This window comes from Vipera berus (genome assembly GCF_964194415.1).
Source record: "Vipera berus genome assembly, chromosome: 1".
Taxonomy (NCBI): domain Eukaryota; kingdom Metazoa; phylum Chordata; class Lepidosauria; order Squamata; family Viperidae; genus Vipera; species Vipera berus.
The window spans coordinates 78,840,525-78,853,044 of record NC_138202.1 but is presented as its reverse complement, the minus strand read 5'-3'; the positions used below and the strand labels follow the sequence as shown (position 1 = coordinate 78,853,044).

The window sequence follows — 12,520 nt, the reverse complement described above, 5'->3', positions numbered from 1 at the left end:
CAACTTACTGTTTCCAGGGAAGCTGCTGAAGCTCAAACTATTGTCACCCACAAGGGGGCGTTCCGAGTCCACAGACTGCAATTTGGTATTGCAGCAGCTCCAGGCATCTTCCAGGAGGTGATGGAGAGGACTTTAAAGGGCATACCTGGTGTATGCCCTTACTTTGATGATGTCCTAATAGCTGGAAGGAATGAAGAAATTTTAGCTGAGCGTCTGGAAAAGGTACTGGGAAGATTCAGGGAGGCTGGACTTAAATTAAAAAGGGAAAAATGCTGTATTGGAGTTAAATCCACTGAATTTTTAGGATTTAGAATAGATAAAAAAGGAATACACCCTACAGCTGAAAAAATTAAAGCAATTAAATTGGCTCCTGAACCAAAAAATAAGGCTGAATTACAAGCCTTTTTAGGATTAGTCAATTTCTATCACACATTCTTGCCACATAAAGCTGCCATCGCGGAACCATTACACAGACTATTAGATAGAAAAACCCCATGGCAGTGGCAAGAAAAACATAGAGTCAGTTTTCAAACCTTAAAAGATATTCTATCTAGCCAGTCCACAGTTACTCATTTTATTGAGAACAAACTGATCTATTTAGCTTGTGATGCTTCGCCTTATGGTGTGGGGGCTGTCATCAGCCACATGGATTGTCAGGGCATTCAAAAGCCAATTGCATACTATTCCAGGACGCTTACCAAAGCTGAACGGAATTATGCACAAATTGATAGAGAGGCATTAGCTATTGTGGCAGGAGTAAAAAAGTTCCATGATTACCTTTATGGTAGGAACTTTACCATACTCACTGACCACAAACCGTTACTGGGACTGTTTACCACTGATAAACAGACACCCCAAATAATGTCTCCCAGGATGCTGAGGTGGTCAATTTTCCTCTCAGCATATTCATTTTCATTGCAACATAGACCTGGTAAGGAAATGGGCCATGCGGATGCCCTTAGCAGACTGCCTCTAACCAACACCGAGGAAGACCCTGCACCGGTAGGACAAATTATGTCACTCCATGAAATTCCTGAATGCCCCTTAACAGCTAGAGAAATATTATTTATTTATTTATTTATTTATTAATTTAATTTGTATACCGCCCTTCTCCCTAGGGACTCAGGGCGGTGAACAGGGCAATACATAAAAACTAGATACAAAAATTAAAATTATTAAAACATGATTAAACAATGCCCATAAATTAATACAAATTTAAAATTAAAGTCATTTATAAAAATCCCACCCCGTCCCATCAGGCCAGGCCAGCTTGTTTAAAGAGATAAGTTTTAAGATCGCGCCGGAAGGAGCGGAGATCGGGCGCCATCCGGAGCTCAACCGGAAGATGGTTCCATAAATCCGGTGCACCCACAGAGAACGCTCTCCCCCTGGGGGCCACCAGTCGGCATTCTTTGACCGGTGGCACCCTGAGGAGGCCCTCTCTGTGGGAGCGTACTGGGCGGAGGGAAGTTGACGCCGGCTGCAGGTGCTCCCCAAGGTATTCTGGACCCATGCCATGAAGGGCTTTGTAGGTCATTACCAACACCTTGAACCTCACCCGGAAGACAACTGGTAACCAATGCAGCTCGCGGAGTAAAGGTGTGACATGGGAGTATCGGGAGACTCCCAGTACAACTCTCGCGGCTGCATTCTGTACCAGTTGGAGCCTCCGAGTGGTCTTCAAGGGTAGCCCCATGTAGAGAGCGTTGCAGTAATCAAGACGAGAGGTCACGAGCGCATGAGTGACCGTACGCAAGGCATCCCGGTCTAGATAGGGCCGCAACTGGCGCACCAGGCAAACCTGGGCGAAGGCCCCCCTAGTCACAGCTACAATATGGTCTTCTAAGGAGAGTTGTGAATCTAGGAGGACTCCCAAGTTGCGAGCCCTATCTACAGGAGATAATGACTCACCCCCCATAATGAGGGGTGGGATATCCTGAATATCCCGAGATGCCGGTACGCACAGCCACTCAGTCTTGTCAGGGTTGAGTCGAAGCCTGTTCCTCCCCATCCAGACCCGGACCGCCTCCAGGCAACGGGACATCACGTCGAGGGCATCACTGGGGTGGTTTGGGGTCGAAATGAAAAGTTGGGTATCATCAGCATACTGATGATACCCAACTCCAAAACCACGAATGATCTCACCCAGCGGTTTCATGTAGATGTTGAACAGGAGAGGCGAGAGGACCGACCCCTGAGGAACTCCACAAGCGAGAGGCCTCGCGGTCGACCTCTGCCCCCCTGCCAACACCGACTGCGAGCGTCCCAGGAGATAGGAGGAGAACCACTGAAGAACCGTGCCTCCCACTCCCAATCCCCTGAGACGCCGCAGCAGGATACCATGGTCGATGGTATCGAAAGCCGCTGAGAGGTCTAATAGGACTAGAACAGAGGAATATCCCCTGTCCCGGGCCCTCCAGAGATCATTCACCAGCGCGACCAATGCCGTCTCCGTGCTGTACCCAGGCCTGAAGCCCGATTGGTACGGGTCTAGATAATCCGCTTCATCCAGGACCAGAGGGAGCTGATGCGCCACCACACTCTCAACAACCTTCGCAAGAAAGCGAAGGTTGGAGACCGGACGAAAGTTATTCAAAACAGCCGGGTCCAAGGCAGGCCTCTTGAGGAGAGGTCTCACCACCGCCTCTTTCAAGGCGGCGGGAAAACTACCCTCACTCAGAGAGGCAGATATAACCGCCTGGAACCAGCCTCGTGTCCCCTCCCGGGCTGCATAAACCAGCCAGGAAGGGCACGGGTCCAATAAACATGTGGTGGAGCTCAGCCTCCCCATGATCCTGTCCACTTCCTCCGGAGTCACAGGATCGAACTCCTCCCAGGTGACATTGACAAGACCGCTCGTGTCCTGATCGTCCGATACTGCCCAGTCGGAGTCCAAACCTGTCCGAATCCGAGCGATTTTGTCCAACAGATGTTGACTAAATTCCTCGGCACGCCCCTGCAAGGGTTCCCCACTCACCTCCTGATTAAGGAGGGAGCGGGTCACCCTAAACAGGGCGGCCGGGCGATTATCTGCGGACGCGATGAGGGCAGCGAAGTAGTTAGATCTCGCTACCCTCATCGCTGCGAGATAAGACCTAATATGGGTTCTTAGTCGCAATCGGTCGGATTCAGATCGGCTGCACCTCCAAACGCTCTCTAGGCCCCGTCTCCGACGCTTCATCTCCCAGAGCTCCGCGGAGAACCATGGAGCCCATTGGGATCTGCGCCGGGTCAGGGGCCGCAAGGGTACAACTCGGTCAAGTGCCTCCGTGGCCGTCCTTTCCCAGGCTTCCACTAAGGCATCTGCCGAGCTGTGAGCTAAGGAGGCAGGTGGGGACCCCAGCGCTGCCTGAAACCTCTCAGGGTCCATTAAGCGCCTGGGGCGGAACCATCTAGTTGGCTCAACAACCCCACGGTGGGGGGTGGCAAAACGGAAGACCAGCCGCAGGAGATGATGATCGGTCCATGACAGGGGCATAACAATTGGGGAGCCCCCACCAAGATCATCTAACCACCGACCAGATAAGAAAACCAAGTCAAGGGTGTGGCCTCCCTCATGAGTCGGTCCATGAATTACCTGCGTCAGGTCCATGGCCGTCATGGAAGCCATGAACTCCCGAGCTAACTCAGATGCTCCTCCCAGGGATGGTAGATTGAAGTCTCCCAAAACCATAAGTTTGGGAAACTCAATCACCAGCCCTGAGAGGATATCGAGAAGCTCAGGCAGGGCTGCTGCTACGCGACTAGGCGAAAGGTACACGAGCAGCAAGCCCAACTGCGCCCTGGGACCAAACCTCAATAGGAGAGATTCACACCCGACTATCTGAGGAACGGTGGCCTCCTGCAGACATAAGGTCTCCCTCATAACCACAGCCACTCCCCCACCCCTACCCTGAGTCCGAGGCCGGTGTAGCACCCGGAAGCCTGGTGGGCAAAGATCAACCAGGGGGATACCACCCTCTGGGCCCAACCAGGTTTCCGTGATGCAGGCCAGGTCCGCATGCTCACCCTCGACAAGATCCCGGACGAGGGGAGCCTTATTAGCAACGGACCTGGCATTCAGGTACACCAGCCGGAGCTCAGGTGGCTGCACATCCCCGCTCCCAGAACCTTGGGTCGAAGACAGAGGGTCGGAGCGCCTCACCGCTTGTAGATAGCGGAGGGGCCCTCCCGGAGGTCGATACGGCCCTCTGATCTTACACCTGCTGCCATTCCCTATCGTCGTGGGAATTGACAATCCCACGACCCGCTCCAGAGCTCCGGAGATGACCGACCCCGGCTCCCCCTCAACGTGATCTATCCTGGGCCTGGCCTGAACAGCAGTTGGCGGATTACCCCCCCTCTCCAACCAACCACAACCCTCCCCCCTCCCTAACCCTACAAAAAATTTAGCTAAAAAAGTAATCAGGGGCCTCTTATTAAATTTATATCTTAGGCCCCTGTTTCTGCCCGGCCATCTCTCAGGGTCCCAACAATCGGGCCCGTCATCAAGAGGCGAATTAAAAGGTAAGGCGGGTCGCACCCAGGATGGGGGGGCACCCCTGAGGGCGAGTAAAACCGTGCTGGAGTACCTCAAAACCATGGTAATAATTGGGTAAAACAGCAAAAAACAGACCCAGATCAAAATAAATAAAATGGGAGGATCTTAAAATGGAAGGAGAATATCCAGACTGCAAACCCAGCTCTTCTGCCACTAGAGCTGGGTAACCCCTGGACAATCCCCGTTCTCTCACAACGGTCAGAACCGGGGAGCAGCCTGAGATATACAGCCGGGGAGAGAGATACCGCCTAGAGCTCTCACCTCTAAGACGGAACAGATGGGAAATAGCTGCGGCCACTAAAAAAGACCATATTCTCAATAGGATTATGACCTGGGTACTAGGGGGTTGGCCAAGTAGTAACCCTGACTCCAAGTACACTCCATATTTTAGGAGAAAAGATGAACTATCTTCCCATTTGGGGTGTATATTGTGGGGTAACCGTGTTGTTATTCCTGACCTTTACAGGAATACAATTTTAACGGAACTACATGAAGGTCACCCGGGGATTGTCCGAATGAAGGCATTAGCCAGAAGTCATTTGTGGTGGCCGGGGTTAGACAAGTCTATAGAAGAATGTGTTTTAGGGTGTTATCTGTGTCAGCGATCTAGGCCTGAGCAGGCACACGCACACATGCATAAGTGGGAATTGGCCAGGAATCCTTGGTCTAGGATTCACATTGACTTTGCAGGGCCATTTCAAGGCCTAACTTTCCTAGTTTATTTATTTATTTATTTATTTAATTAAATTTTTATACCGCCCTTCTCCCGAAGGACTCAGGGCGGTGAACAGGGCATATCTTAAAACTACAAAAGTACAAAAGTTAAAAAAGAATTAAATTATTGCCCACAATAAAAACAATAATATATATATATAAATATTAAAACCCTAAGTGATTCCCCATCAGGCCAGGCCAGCTTGTTCAAATAAATGGGTCTTTAACCCGCGCCGGAAGGAGCGGAGATCCGGTGCCATCCGGAGCTCAACCGGCAGCTGGTTCCACAAAGCTGGAGCGCCCACAGAGAAGGCCCTCCCCCTGGGGGCCACCAGCCGACATTCTCTGACTGGAGGCACCCTGAGGAGGCCCTCTCTGTGGGAACGCACGGGGCGGAGGGGAGTTGACGCCGGCAGCAGGTGGTCCCCGAGGTATTCCGGACCCATGCCATGTAAGGTGGACAGCTTCTCTCGGTGGCTGGAGGTTGTGCCTGTTACTTCAATGTCATCTGGTAGAACAATACAGGTTTTAAGGGGCCTCTTTGCCACTCACGGGTTACCTGATGTGATAGTATCTGATAATGGGCCCCAATTCACCTCTGCTGAATTTCAGGGTTTCCTCAAGGCCAACTCGATTAGACATGCAACATCAGCACCCTTCCACCCATCCACCAATGGCTTGGCTGAACGAAACGTGAGAACCACCAAAGATGCATTGAAGCGAATCATCCGAGGCGACTGGCACCAAAGACTTGCAGACTTTTTGCTGACTCAACACACAACCCCTTGCACGGCTACCGGGAAAAGCCCTGCAGAAATGAGGTGGGGCAGACGGCTAACCACTAAACTGGACCGGTTACACCCTGACAGACTACCCTCAACTGCTGAACCGGACATTCCTAATAGGTCCTTCAAGATTGGAGACTTAGTTTGGGCCAGGAACTATGGACCGGGGGACAAATGGGTTCCTGGGGTAGTCACTGACATAATGGGGCCGTTGTCTTACACCATTGAGGGGGAAGGGAATAGAGTAAGTAAAAGACATATTGATCAACTAAGGAAGAGGGTTCCCGAAAGTGTGTCAGTTAAAGAGGGTCAAAGTGAACACAGGGGTATTACTGCATCTTGGCATAATCAGAATGACCTTACAGATAGTGGGGTAGAAGTGGAAACTCAACCTTATATAGCTGTTGCAACCCCACAGCGTTGTCAAAGTGATTGGGAGCTGTTTCCTTTGGACAGGCCAACAGTACCTGAACAACAACAACAGCAACAGCCACAACAACAATTACAATCAGTTAGTAGGGAAATTTCAGAGCCAGTAACCCAAAATTCCAGACCCATAACTAGCAGCCAGTCAGCCAACAATGACGTAAGTGGCAAGTCCAATAGATACCCATCTAGGGTCCATAAGCCACCCAAATACTTGAGTGATTACGTCAACAAATAACATCAACTGGGGGGGAAGGGGTGTTATGTCAGTAGCTTTAGTGCAAAGAAGGTTCCTTTGAAGCGGGAAGCCGGGGTGCAATTATTGGCTAACTTTGTAACGGCGGGAAGCCCGGGCTTGGGATTGGATACAGTTCAAACGGCTCGAGTATAAAAGCCGGAGTTATTTTGACAGTTGACAGTCGACCATTGTGTATTAATAAACCTTGTTTGCTGTTAAACCTCACTGAGTCATTCGTCTGCCAGAACCTAACACCACCCATTACTTCTTGTCCTGCCCTCTGGTGCTTTGGAGAATAAGTCAGTTCCCTCTTCTCTGTGAAAGTCCCTCAAGTACTGGAAGACAGTTATCAGTTCTCATCAATAGTGTAGATATACCTAGCTCCCTCAACCATCTCTGATATGATTTATCTTATAGACCTTTTATCATCTTTGTTTCTCTTCTCTGCACACTTTTGTATCCTCAACATCATTTTTGTATCCTGTGACCAGAACTGAATGCAGTATTCCATATGTGGTCTCACTAGTGCAGTATAAAGTGGCATTATTATTTCTCATTATCTTGATGCTATTCCTCTATTAATGCAGCCCAAGACCGCATTGTCTTTTTTGCTTCTGAGCTCATACTTAAGTGGTGGTCTCTCTCACAGTTACTACTATTGAGACAGATATCACCCATTTTGCATTTGGATTTCCTGCCTAAGTGCAGGACCTTATTTTTCTCATCCCAGAACTGCATCTTGTTTGTTAGGACCCAATGCCCAAATCTGTCAAGTTCCTTCTGAATCTTGAGTCTATCTTCCAAAGTAATTCCCCCCCCACCTTGGTGTTACCTGCAAATTTGATGATTTCCCCTTCCATCCCCTCATCTAGATCATATATTGAAGAATACTGGGTCCAAGGCAGAACCTTGTGGTACATTACTGCAGGCTTCCCTTCATGTAGGTGCAGCTCTATTAAGGACTACATGCCGGGTGCGGCTGGTCAGCAAATCCCTCTGGTGGTAGTACTGTCTATCCCACATTTTTCTATCTTATTAAGGTAGTGGTCTACTTTGTTAAATGCCTTAAAGGTAAAGGTAAAGGTTCCCCCGCACATGCGTGCTAGTCGTTTCCGACTCTAGGGGCCGGTGCTCATCTCCGTTTCATAGCCAAAGAGCCAGCGCTTGTCCGAGGACGTCTCCGTGGTCATGTGGCCGGCATGACTAGCACGGAACGCTGTTACCTTCCCACCGTAGTGGTCCCTATTTTTCTACTTGCATTTTGACGTGCCTTCGAACTGCTAGGTGGGCAGAAGCTGGGACGAGTAACAGGCGCTCACTCTGCTACGCGGCACTCGGGATTCGACCCGCCAAACTGCCGACCTTCCGATCGACAAGTTCAGCGTCCTAACCCACTGAGCCACCGCGTCCCTTCTGTTAAATGCCTTACTGAAGTCCAAATACACTACACCTACAGCATTTTGCTGGTCCACTAATTTAGTCACTTTATCAAAGAAGGTTTGTCTGACCTAATTGTTTTTTTTTTAACAAACACATGCTGGCTTCTAGTAATCACCATGTTCGTTTCTAGGTGCTTACAAACCCTTAATTACCTTTCCAGTATTTTCCCAGGTATTGATATCAAGCTATTTCTTAACTTAAACGTATTGTATATTTTTAATAAAGAAGCTTACACTAAAAAAAAATCAAAGCAGATATAACACTATCTTACATTAACAACATTAGGCGATCCTTTGGTTAAGAGGCCTTTTAGTAGCCTCTTTAAAGTAATAAATGTTCTTAAATTTTGTACCTAACATACTTGCATTAGGCAGGATGCAGAATATCAAACAATCATGTCAGGCTCATATTCACCGTTATGCTAACTATTTTGCTCAAGTTGCACCTGGATATAGATGTAACGAAAATGTCCCAGTAGATTGCCAGCAAGTCATTGATCTGTGACTTCAGTGGAAGAAACATTTGCTGCTTAATAAATCTCTGGAAGTTTGCCAACAACATCATCACAATATAAAAATTGTGTTTGCTTTTTGTTTCTTTTACCTCTACTTGATTGGAATCATGCTATTTTCCCCGCCTTGCTGCTCTAACTTTTTATTATTTCATTATATGGAGGAGGAGGATGTATTCTGTCTTTCTACCCAGAAGGCACAGAAATCTACCTCTCTAGGAAAAGGGGATACTGATAAACTATTCTGTCAACTATCCAGCTAATTTTCTAATCACTGTCATCATTACCCGAAGCTTAAGTAAAATCACCCATGAATCCAAGTGCTTTGTGCATTGACAACACAATGAACAAAAACCTTCTTAATCTAACTGTAACTTCTAAAAAGAAGAAAAACAATTGTTAATCAGTATTACAGATTTTACTTCTTTATTTTTATTGAGCCTTCTCAAATGGCTATTAACTCTATTGCCCTTCTTTGTAAAATATACGGAGCAAATTTAAATGTTCTACTAGTGAAAAGGAATGGAATATTTTCCTGGTAGAACAGTTCCAGCACTGGGCTTTGTATAGATCAAATCTCATAAAAATCACACATACAACCGTCCAACTTTTCCATTGGGATCCTGCCTGTCAAAATAAAGATTTCACTTTATATTCAAATAGCTCTTTTGTTTAGAACTGGTCAGAGGAAGCCAACTGGGACTCTTACCAACTGTAATATTAGTTTCAAAGTCTGCACTTAGGAAAGAGACAAACATCAATAAAATATCTGGGTGGCTGCCTCCACAGGATTGGGAGTCCAGGCTCCGTAAATTATGCAAAAGAAGGAAAGGAAAACACAATGCTTGAGTGTGTGTATGGCCACCTCCTAACCCCAAGGTGCCTGATGGAACTGGCTTATTTCCCTGGGGAATATTCTTGTCCAGTCTGATTAATAAGCATTTCCATTTAGAGTGATAGAGCTGCTCTTGTTGAAGTTATTTAAGGTATAGCTTTCATATATCCTCAGCAACTCCTATGGGGTCTGCAGAATGGGCCATTAATTTTAGTAATAACGTTTGAGGCAAACAATTTTAAAAAATAAAAATGACCTCCAGTGTGATTCAAAAAAAAAAGGCAAACATTTCACTAGAGACAACTTGTTAATTCTGAACTATTAGTGTACATTCCCTTTTTTTTTGCTATGGATGTAGAAATATCTTGCCAGGCGTGTTAAAATGTGTTATATTTTCATTGAATTAAGAGAGGTCTCAGCATTTAGCTAGTCTTGGCTGATCTGGAAAAAGCAAACGTAAAGAAGGAAGTGATTAATACTTGCATGGGAAATCACCTAGTGTCTTGCTGAATCTGCTGAGGAAGATGAGCCGGAACTAGAGCTGAGCAGGCCGAGACAGGCCAGGGCTTTTCAAGAATGGGACTGCTTGAAGGCTTGGAGGAACAGGGACAGGATGAACATGAGAGACAGAGCTCAGGCGATGTGCAAGGGCCACCCCCTCCTGAGCCTAGAGCACAGAGTGGAGAGAAGGAAGGAACAACGCAGGCAGGCCCGACCACTCGGGAGAAGAGCACCCTGACCCTCTCCACAAGGCACACCTGGGGACTGAGACTTAAGGAAACGCTGTGGGGAGGGGCATTTGTTGGGAGCAAATGCTGAATTATTGGAGGTTTGTGTGCTGTTGTCGACATTGGAAACAACCCTCTGATCTGTTCTGTGTTGTGATTTCTACTTGTAAAGCCAAACTTGATTTGGTGTTCTAAACTTCAGTTTGAATTTTGGCTTCTCTTCAGAAACAACTCAGGGAAGCTCGCATTTTCACAGACTCGTTAGATTTTAATGTAGGTTCCTTTCCTTGTTATCTGCTTGGCCTTGAGTAAATTGCTGTTCTAATCTAAAAACATTTGAAACAACTTGCAGTCAGAGGCTGCTGAAGGTGTGTGTGTGTGTGTGTGTGTGTGTGTTTACTTGTTCTGAGACTTGTCAGAAAGGTGGGAGAATTTGGAGGAACATTTGGAGCAATAAAGGGGCAGTTAGAACTGCCAGCTGACTGTGTTGCCTCTGTGCTGTGCCCTGGATCATCTCACCTAGAAATCACAGGACTGTAGAGTAGGAAGCCAAAAAAACTCAATATCCCTACATCCTAGAAGTAAAGCCATGGCAAACCATCTGTTTTTTCCAAAATAGCTACATGAACTTGTCCATATGGTTGCCAGAAGTCAATCCTCAACTCATGGGTGACATTTTTTTAATAATTCCTAAAGATGGAATTAATAACATCTTCCAAATGATAGCACTGCAATTTCAAATTTTACTTGTGTATTTGCAGTGGAGCACATAACTGTAAAGGGAATTATATGGCAATAAAAAATTCAATAGTTATTTGGGCAGATCAATCATAAATACTTTACTTCTAGCTTTGTGTCTATAAGCAGCATTGAAGAAAGTCCACTGCAATAGTGGAATTTCTTCTTCCTTTGCTCTTACTTGCAATCTTGTCCTCCAATTTGCTTGACTATGCTCCCAGTTCTTATGAAGATGTTTGAAAGGCACATAGCAGAGCCACAGAAGAAAAATATGGTCAGTTCTGCTAAATAAAATGCCTGTGTCTCCAAAAAAGCATGATTTTGAAAAATTGTATGAAAATGTCAGCAATTTCCAAAATTGGCCTCTTGTATGGAGAATAAAAAAGCCAATGCTTTATTGAATATAGTGTTCATTTTGAATTTTGGCTTATGTTCAAAATTACAGCAAAAAAAAGAGATTAAAGCAAAAAAAAGAGGAGAGGATACCTCTCACATTTAAAACTCACATTGCTTTGGATGCTGCTTAGTGAAAATGCATCAAGCTTTTAAATAAATTTTAAAAGGGAAATTAAGGTGACATCCAGCCAGGAGTAGAAAATTTCATGAAATATGAGAAACGGCTCTAAGATTGGGCCATTACATTCAGTATTGTCTTATTATGAACCTCGAAGTTAGGAATCCACCTGGAGATAAATTGTGAAATGATGATGTAGTAAGTGATGTCCCAAAAATGCTTTTTTCATGAAGCAACTGGACTTCCTTATTTTTTCTTTGAAGATATTTCACTTCTCATCCAAGAAGCTTCTTCAGCTCTGACTGGATGGTGGGGAATGGAAAGATGTATACTCCTTGCAGACAGCTGTTCATCTGCATCTCTTTAGCGAGTTGCTAATGTTACTGGAGGCTTATCTGTGTCCTCAGGGTTACCTGAGTGGTGCAAATGTGTGGGGAGCCTTCTTGGAACTGTTGAAAGGACTGTATTGTAGACTGCAGATAGATGATGATGTTACAAAGCAATGAGCCATGTGAAGATCTGTACATTGGGGAAACGAAATAACAAATTCATAAACTTATAGCACAACGTAGGAGGACAAACCCATCAGGACCAGATTCAGCAGTCCATCTGCATTTAAAAGACAAAGGCCATTCTTTTGAAGACAGCAAAGTTCACATTTTGGACAGAGATGACCACTGGTTTGAAAGAAGGGTCAAAGAGGCCATCTATGTCAAAACTAAACAGCCCTCTCTCAACACAGGGGGAGGGATACAACATCATCTATCTCCAGTCTACAACACAGTCCTTTCAACAGTTCCAAGAAGGCTCCACACACATTTGCACTACTCAGGTGATCCTGAGAACACAGATAAGCCTTAACAACTGCTAAAAGAATGCAAATGAACAGCTGTCTGCAAGGAGTATAAATCTTTCCATTCCCCACCATCCAGTCAGAGCTGAAAAAGCTTCAAATAAAAAAAAAGAAGAAAGTCCAGTCCAGTGAAAAAAGCATCTTTGGGATAACTAATGACCTGGATGACTCTCCATAGACGTAATAAGTAATGTGTTT

General features: G+C 46.1%; 1 protein-coding gene across 4 annotated transcripts in view; it reads left to right on the top strand.

Annotated features, from left to right (window-relative positions):
• The window catches only part of TSPAN18 (tetraspanin 18), a 198,954-nt gene that overhangs the window by 173,824 nt on the left and 12,610 nt on the right, over positions 1 to 12,520 (top strand). The gene's annotated exons all lie outside the window — the stretch shown is intronic.